An 8,359-nucleotide genomic window follows, 5' to 3' on the forward strand; every position below is an offset into this window, starting at 1 on the left:
AACCAGCTCTGTGATCTTGGTCTTAAGTCTCGTACGCTTAAGTTGATTGCTTTTTGACTCCAGTCAATGCTTAACAACGCTCGCATTTACGTGTTCCCAGTTTATAGCCATTTGAGTTTGACGACTTAGCGAACGCTTGCGTCAATACAGCTCAGAAGCTTATTAAGCAGAAACTTAGCTGAAGAAAACAGTATGCGCATAATGGTCTAGCAAGAGCAGCTAGACTTATAGGCAGCATTCAAGCGCTGAACACCAGTTTAGGAGTTAAGCACATCGAGGCACAGGGGAGCTTATAATTATTTTTTTAAGTGCAAAGGAAAGAGAGCAGAACGCGCATTGTGAAACAGTAGCCATCATTATAGTAGGCAGCTTTTGAGTTCATTGAAAAGCATTCGTTAGTTCAAAAATCGTTTCACGTGTTCTTTTATTCCATCCTGCCCTGAAGAAAAGCAGACCGACTCCGCCGAGCAGTCCTTCACCCTTCCGACGAGAATAAGCCTCATGCTTGTTCTTTACTTTCTTATTCAGCTTGAACGGGCCATGGCACCCGATTTTTGGAATATGAACCATTTATTGCATCTTATTCCTAATGTGCAAAGCTGCAAATTGTCAAAATTCAAGCTCCATCGTTACACCTGATGCTATTAAAATTATTTTTTTTCTCATGAACAGGTTGCTTATCTCGTCACTGTCTGATCGCTGACTGCATAACCAAACTCCTCCGCACGCCCCGTCGTCTCCTGCATGTTTCGCGCAGTGTTCGGGGATGGGACGCCGTCGACGGTGGGCGCTTTAATGTTTCTTTGTTCAGCGAAGTAACAGCAATTTCTGCTTTTCCTTTCTGCCTGCTTCCAGCATAGTATGCGAGCTTATACAATGGTCGTTGAGAAGTGGGAACAGTCTCGTGGTTCGTCTTGCCACCGTCATAAAGGAAAGAACCATTGTCGCATGTCATGTTCTTGATCAGATCGATCCATATAAGGTATTCATATGTTGTAAGAAAGAACACCTGAGTCTTCAGCAGTCAAGGGATCGAGTTCCCAGATTACGTGGCGCGTACCGAGCTTGTCTCCATTGATATGCGCCGCGAAGAGTGCGGCGGCAGAATGCGTTCTCGATTGATAAGGGTCTGTACAACGTCTACCCGGTGATTAAAAACTGAAATCAATATCAAGCTAGCATTAGAGTCACCCTCATGGGACGAAATAGGCAGCCAAGACTAGTGACTGAGACAGCTTCGTCGCTATGCGCATGCGCTCACTTTGTGAGCCATCAAACATCGTAACTGAAGAGCGAGAACAAAATCTGCACACTTGGACTAGTGTCGTCCTGGCACATCGCCGTTAAGAAATCAAGGAGGCGCGGGAAACACATGGCGGTCCCTCGCTGTCGCAATGACCTAGGCGTAGAGTTAATCAATTTGCAAATGTATTACACACAAGTACCAGTGCGTACAGGTAGGAGCTAACTAACGAACAAACCAGTATTCGTTACGTGCAATGATGTCTTGTACGCAAGGTCACATTAAAAGTGCGAGCACTATTGGGTCAGTGTGTCGACAGCCTATAGGAGTCGGCACCGCAGACAACGCGGCAGCCGGCGTCGGTTCATGACCTCAGAGGAATAACTCCAACATGGAGGTCGCTTTGTTTTTTTTTGTTTTTTTTTCAGGGGGGGGGGGGATCTTCGAGGTGTCTATTATTGTAATAAAGAATACGTCTAGGGTGCTCCAGCATCGAAATAAAAAAAATGTAATCACGGTTTTCTCTCTATAGCAGAGAACAAACCTGCAACATGACGGACAATCAAGTCATGTTCTCTTTAAGTTTGCTCAAAACTGACTATACTCTACGCATAAGTGTCTCTCCGCCTGGTCGCGATGCGAAGTCAACGAAGCCACGACCGATGTAGGCAAGGTTACTCGCGGCCCCGCAAACTTCGTTTTCCTTCCCAAAGCGCCTGCCTCTTTCCCTCGCCGTTCAAAGTATCAACTCCGCTCAAGCAACGCGTGTCGGGCCTTTGTACTCACCACGCAGGCTTCCGCAACGCGATCCGTCCCGGCGCTCGCACTGACAAAGCATTGCCGCGCGTGCCACCGGGTCAGCCAACGCGCGGGAGGCTGAACATGTCAGCTCCGTAGCGCATCGCTCGCTGCCGCCGCCGGCACGCAGGCAGAGCCGAAGCACGGAATACGAACTATAGAAAAGAAGAACCGAAGCGGAACAAAGGCCCCGCAGCAAAGAGAAGAAGGCCTCGGGACGAGAAGAGCATAATTTATGATCATGCACCGTGCTGGGCCTCGCCGGGTCGTAAATTGCAGCGCATCGATCGATTGGACGATTCTGTCTAGCAGCGCGCGCGCGTGTGTGTATGCAGAAAGGATCGCGCCGCCAGCGTGCGATGCAGCAGTGCAGCAAGCAGAGCGAGATCGAAGGTCCGCCGAGCAGAGGCAGCGATATCGGCACTGCAGCGTCTGCCGGGACGCGCCGGAAGAAGCGGTTGTCCTCGGAGCCCGGCGGTGTTATGTCGGCACGCAGCCGATACTTCGCAGGCCTATGCACCTCACTCACGCGTCTGGTGCGCAGCGAGAGCGTGAGGGTCGTGATTGAAGCCCCTGCTCGTATAAGGTACATCATCCAGAGAGCGCTGGCACAAGTTGTAGCCGAGGGTTTATGGGTTTAAAGTTAGGTATACAACTTGTGCCCCTGCCACACTGAATTTGGCCAGCCCGCGGGCAAGTCTACTAATTAGGCGAGCTTTTACGTCAACTAAGCTGCTTCCGTCCTTTGATAAGGTTGTTTAACTTGGCGTGCAAAGTAGGTATACCGTCTACGGGTGCTTCCATATCCTGCTTCAACAGACGCACGCCTGCCGAGGCAGTCCGAGGCAATCGTGATCTCACGGCTCGTGTCATCAATTTAAAACTTATTACTAACCCCTCCCGGCGCGCACAACAGGGCCACGCGGCACTTATTACGCCGTCAGTCAAACACGGTCTGGCATCCCGTCATCGAAATGCTGTCATGCGAGGCAGGTTTAAAGGCCAGGGCACTCTATCACGCTGTCAAGTTTGTTTGTTGCAGGCTTGCGTCTAAAACACAGCCGGCAGCATTCAAATGAACTTCCTGCTTTGTCGGCGCGTGGCAGCACGCGAAGATATTGGTTTCACCGCTGGTGGTCGCGCGCCTCTCCTCGGCCGACGCGATCGCCGCGGCGGTAATTGTGCCGAGGCCGCCGCTGCGTGAGTGAATGTGACTGCGTGACACGAAAGCGAAATTGCAGGGCGCAGCGGGAGATGAAGACAAGTCACAAAGATGGCGGAAACGCAGGATGCGAAGACGCCTGGCACGGCAAAAGATCAGCTGAGCACGAAAGAGGGCACGCCCTCTCGCTGCTTGAGGCCGAACGCAGGAACTCACAGCCTACAGGCGCTGAAGACGTGAACTCTTTGGACGCTAGCGAAAACGGAGACTGGGAAAAGTCTTGCTGCATTTCATCCCTAAAGGGCAGATCAGAACACAAAAAGTCATCTCGGAAAGCCGCTGCTGGACACGCTGCACGCAACCATGTAGTTGATAGACTTTCTTTAGCATACCGGAGACTCTTTAGCATACCAGAGAGGTATTAGCGTAGGCATATGCCGGTTTTCTGGGCGCCGACTGCGCATGCGCATACATGGGTGGGACGAGGCGGGGCCACTGTGCGTGTGCAGCCGGCGCCAAGGCAACTGGCATGCGTCTGTATGCGCGAATACATTTCCGGCATGCTAAACACGTGTAACGTTGCCGCACGTTACTCACGTCTAGGATGTACGCAAACAGCTGGTTTACTGGCAGGAAGTACCTCAGATAAGATCCGATCTGTTCCTGTGACCTAAAAATTAAAATGTCTAACAACGCATCAATTAGCATTCCCGACCGCACGACACTCCAGAAATAAAAAAAAAGAAGTGACAATAGTGATAAGCACATCAGACAGCAGACTGCCAACAACAACTTGGGAAAAAAACAAATGGTAGAAAATAGGTCATGCCTCCTCTCCTACCTCTTCCCTGTCCCCGGGAATGCGGTGAATCAAAACGAAACGGCATACCCACTTCAGCCTGATTCACTCGCCTCAACCCCTTTCCTGTTTTATTCTTTTGTGCATCTGTGGCTTCATTAAAAGTTCTCCGAGTTTAATGTTTCCTTGGAATTTTATTACATTCCAAAAAACATGAACAATGGAAAACGGGCCTTGGCTGAGGGACACCTCTACTCGAAAAGAGTTGCGACCTCTAACCAACGCTAGTGACACCGAACTTAAACAGTCATTGCGCAGGTGCTTTATGCGTCGCTTATTCGCGACCTGACTTTGTGGACAAAAGCTGAACGAAAGAACACTTATCTTAACAGCTTAGCCTGGCTAATTCCATCCCAACAGATGGCCGCAATCCGACATCACTTAAATCGTCTCTTCACCCGCGTCGTCCACGTCCAAGACCAAGTATCTTTCCAAAGTGCTGTGGTCAACGAGGATGTTGTATCTTTGATGCTCAAAAATGCACAATCTCGAACCAGGCGCAGCCGCTAGACGTCGCTCTGCGCGCTGCGGAGCGTAAACTGCACGGAGTTCGAACGCTCTAGACAGGTCTGTGGTCGACTCTATCAGCAAGTATTGCTGTTACCAACGCCCACCTTTCAAACACAAATGCATTTATCGTTCTAATGAACTAAAACTTGTTTTCTGTCATACGCGGTAGGACTCCAGCAACCTCGCAAACATTGTGAGAAATGGCCAGTGGCAGCGCAAGCGCGTGATCCCCGCCAAATCGTTATATGTGTACGAATAACAACAATGCCGCTTCTCTTCCGATCGCGCCATCTCTCGGTAGTCTTTTCACCTAACTAGGCTCCCGGAAACGTGCCCACCTGCACCCTCCTGCGCTGCTTTACTCTCTGAAAAAATAGCGTCTTTTCACAGTTTCCATGCTTAAGTCACCACCAATTATGACCCTGGCCTCGCTAATTTGATCTACCTCGACTACCGTCACTACGCTCTTCTGTGCCTGCTGTGCCAGTGCTGGAGCCTCCGGGTAGCTTCCACACTATTTCTCATCCGCTTTTACCTTCTCGGCCCCATGGGTGGACGAAATCTCTTTCTTGGTGGTCACACCAACCTGTTAAGAATTCTGCGTTTCAGTGGTGACACTCACCAGTAGACTTTGAACGGCGCCAGTTGACAGACGGCATTGGCCATTTGAATCCCCCAAAGTGAATAAGCGGAGCGGACACGAAGAGCTAATAACATATAATTAACACTCGAAGTCGAAGGGAGATGTTCCCGGGATAATTAAATAACGCTGAAGTGCAGTCCCTTTGGAGATCGCAGTCATCCCTGCCCAGCCGGACCACAGAGCCTCGCACGCAAAACCATGCCTTTCTCTCTGTACTGTCTGGCAAAATGCGTGCAGCGCTGTAAAGTTCCGGCTGTCGTCCACCAACGAGAATTCTTAGTCGCAAATCGGACCACAGGAAAGAACGATTCTCAGTTGTTGGCCAGCGATCATGCGTTGGCCAATCACGGTAGTTGCTGTTGTTGTTTACAAGGGCAATCATTTGCATGTAGTCACGAGCCGCTTAAGCGTCGAAGCGTTTGAATGGACGGCGTACCTCCAGATGACAGGCAGCCCTAGCCGCACACAAAGAGAAAAATTTTGGGGGTACACCGCTCCTGGACGTAGAAAAAGTGTAACTGCTTACAAAATGTCAAAATGCATGAAAGTATGTTGCCTCACGCAAACAAAGATAAATACTAAACGGTATAGCGTGTACAGTTATGCCTCGGAGGTCATTGTCATGAGTTTGAACGGGTAGAGAAGAGATAAGCTTAATGTAATTGCATTAGTGTCGAAAGTCACAGGTCTAAGAGAATGTGCAATGCCAAAATGAGAGGAAGTATTATTGGCTTACACCACAAGGACAAACGCTTCAACTTAAAGACACAGTCTACGACACAATGGCCAAGATGCCGACCAGTATCGAACCGCTCTTGCTCCGGGCCAGTTCCGCGAATTCGGCCCTTGTTGGATGACGGTGGCTGCAGCTTCTGAAGTGCTGCATGGTACTGTTGAAAGACTGGGCTCTGCCCCCGCTCATGCCAGCAGCGCCTCGCGTGCCGCTGATGGGGCCGCGGCGGCGACGACGGTGGCAGCGAGCCTTCGCTCGCGCGCGCCTGGCGCGTGGCGGCCGGCGTCAGCGCAGTCGCTGACGTCCGGGGCGCAGCAGTCACGCCAGCGATGCGTGGCGTCGACCCTAATGAAAGCCGCCCGCAGGGTCGGGGAACCCGCAGCGGGACCCAGGCGTGGCGGGCACCGCCGCTTTGCGCGGGCGACACCCACCCATTTGTTCGCACGCCCGCGCTTCTAACGGCGCCGCCGCCAAAGCCGCAGCGGCGGTCATGCGCCTTCCCGCCAGAAGAACTGAGAGCATTACGAGCAAGCCGCTCGCGTTCGGAAGCGCTTTCCTTTCTCTCTGCTCGGGCTGTTTGGCTCAATGCATTTTTTTTTTCCGTTTCCCGGACATTCCTCGCGGGGCATGATCTGTTTACCATGCCAACAGCGAGATGGTACAGGATGAGCTCGCTTTTCCTGTACGGTTTGCTTTCAGCTCCGCCATTTTTTTTCTCGAAACAAAGGCCCGTTCCTTCTGTTGGAAAGCCCGCCTTGGTCCTCCAGCGCGGGTTTTCGGTTCAACATTTCATCCTCTGCGCGATGCTACATAGGCCAGCTTTTTGGATGGAAGCATTTCGTGCATTTGATCGTTCATCCACGGTAAGAAACTATGATTCGAGAACTGAACACAGCTGGCGGAAGTGGCTCAACCCTGTGCCAAGCGTACTGCAAATCGCATTCGGCCTCGTCCAATCTGCGAAGGACAGTCAAATTCGGTGACCGTTCCCTTAATGTAGCACGAGCTTTAGCATCAGCTGCGTAATTTAAATGGGTCATCTGACCGATGAAGAAGAGTCACGTGACCGTGGTACATGCTAACGCCATTCCATGTGAATGCCGAGCATGAAACATGGGGGGTGCAACAGCTGACGCTGCAAAAAGAAGCAAGGAAAAAAGGGGATAAAAAGCAGCGATTGGAGCGATCGAGGCCCCGGACGGCTGCACGTCAAAGCAGGCCAGGCCATGGCAGTGTGGCGGCGGGATATCAGAGCCGAGACGGACCGTTGCGAGGAAGGCGTAGATTCTGAAGCTGGGGGAAGCAACGTCGGTTAGCTCTTCCCCCAGCTTCAGAATCTATTAGAGCATCGCACCACCGGCACCGAGGAGGCGGTCGTTGCGGAACCCCCTTCAATATGAATGGCCCTTGGCCGGGGGGTCCGTCGTGTGCGCATCGCGTGCGGAGTGCGCGGTTTTCGCGTTCCGTGGGGCGTGAGTGCTCCGATAAGCGGACATTTGCGGGTCTGCACGCGACACCGCCGAGGGTCGCCGGGGCTCTGGTGTAACGCAAAGGAAGGAAAGAATAAATAAAGATCAGGGAAGAGAAAGTTAGGGGGAATATTGATGGATGAGTGACTTATGCGGGTTCGCCTGAGCTAGGCCGGACTTATCGCCCGTCGAGACTTTTTGATGACTGTATAGCTTTGCTCCCGCGGCTGGCGGTTGCCACCATGGTCGTCGTATCGAGCGAGCGCTGTGGCGTCATTGCGGCAGGCTATACTTAGGGGTGGGACATTTTGGTTTGGACAAGAAAGAAATCGACATCAGTACGCCGAATTCAATTTTTGAAATTTGGTTTTAACCGAAAAAGGTCAGTATCCTTGACGTGTACACCACAGATAGTGGGCTATTGTGTTGAAGTTGAGCTCAGTCAAAAAAGAAAATTACATAGTATGGTATGGTAGCCCGGGTTCCCGGTTCAGATGCGCGTTTTGAACCATTTTTCCGCTAATTTACACGCATCTGTGAACCAGGAGGCTCTAACTCCATCGCCGTCTGTTAGCGATGAGCTCTTTTTTCACTGACATCACCCGCTTAGGTTAGTTATTTAGTGACACAGATTCCGCAACAGATTGTGAGGACACTGACGCGAAGTGACGAATAAGTGTCATAAAAAAATTGCATGTTTCGGCTACCGCGACGGCTCAGCGGCAGTTTCATCGCTGCCGTCAGCATGGAGACCACAATAACGATAACATGAAATATGATGACAACCCAGTTTTAAAAATGAACTTCCGCTCGCATTTTTGCGAGGTGAGGGAGGCTGCTCTATCCAGCTCAAACTTGGGGACCCGAGAGGAACGGCGCGAGAGAGCACGGGCAGCAGCGATAGCAAATAGAGGCCCGATCTAGAAGGACCACCGCACCAGT

The sequence above is a fragment of the Amblyomma americanum genome, chromosome 4 (genome assembly GCF_052857255.1).
Source record: "Amblyomma americanum isolate KBUSLIRL-KWMA chromosome 4, ASM5285725v1, whole genome shotgun sequence".
NCBI classification, from domain to species: domain Eukaryota; kingdom Metazoa; phylum Arthropoda; class Arachnida; order Ixodida; family Ixodidae; genus Amblyomma; species Amblyomma americanum.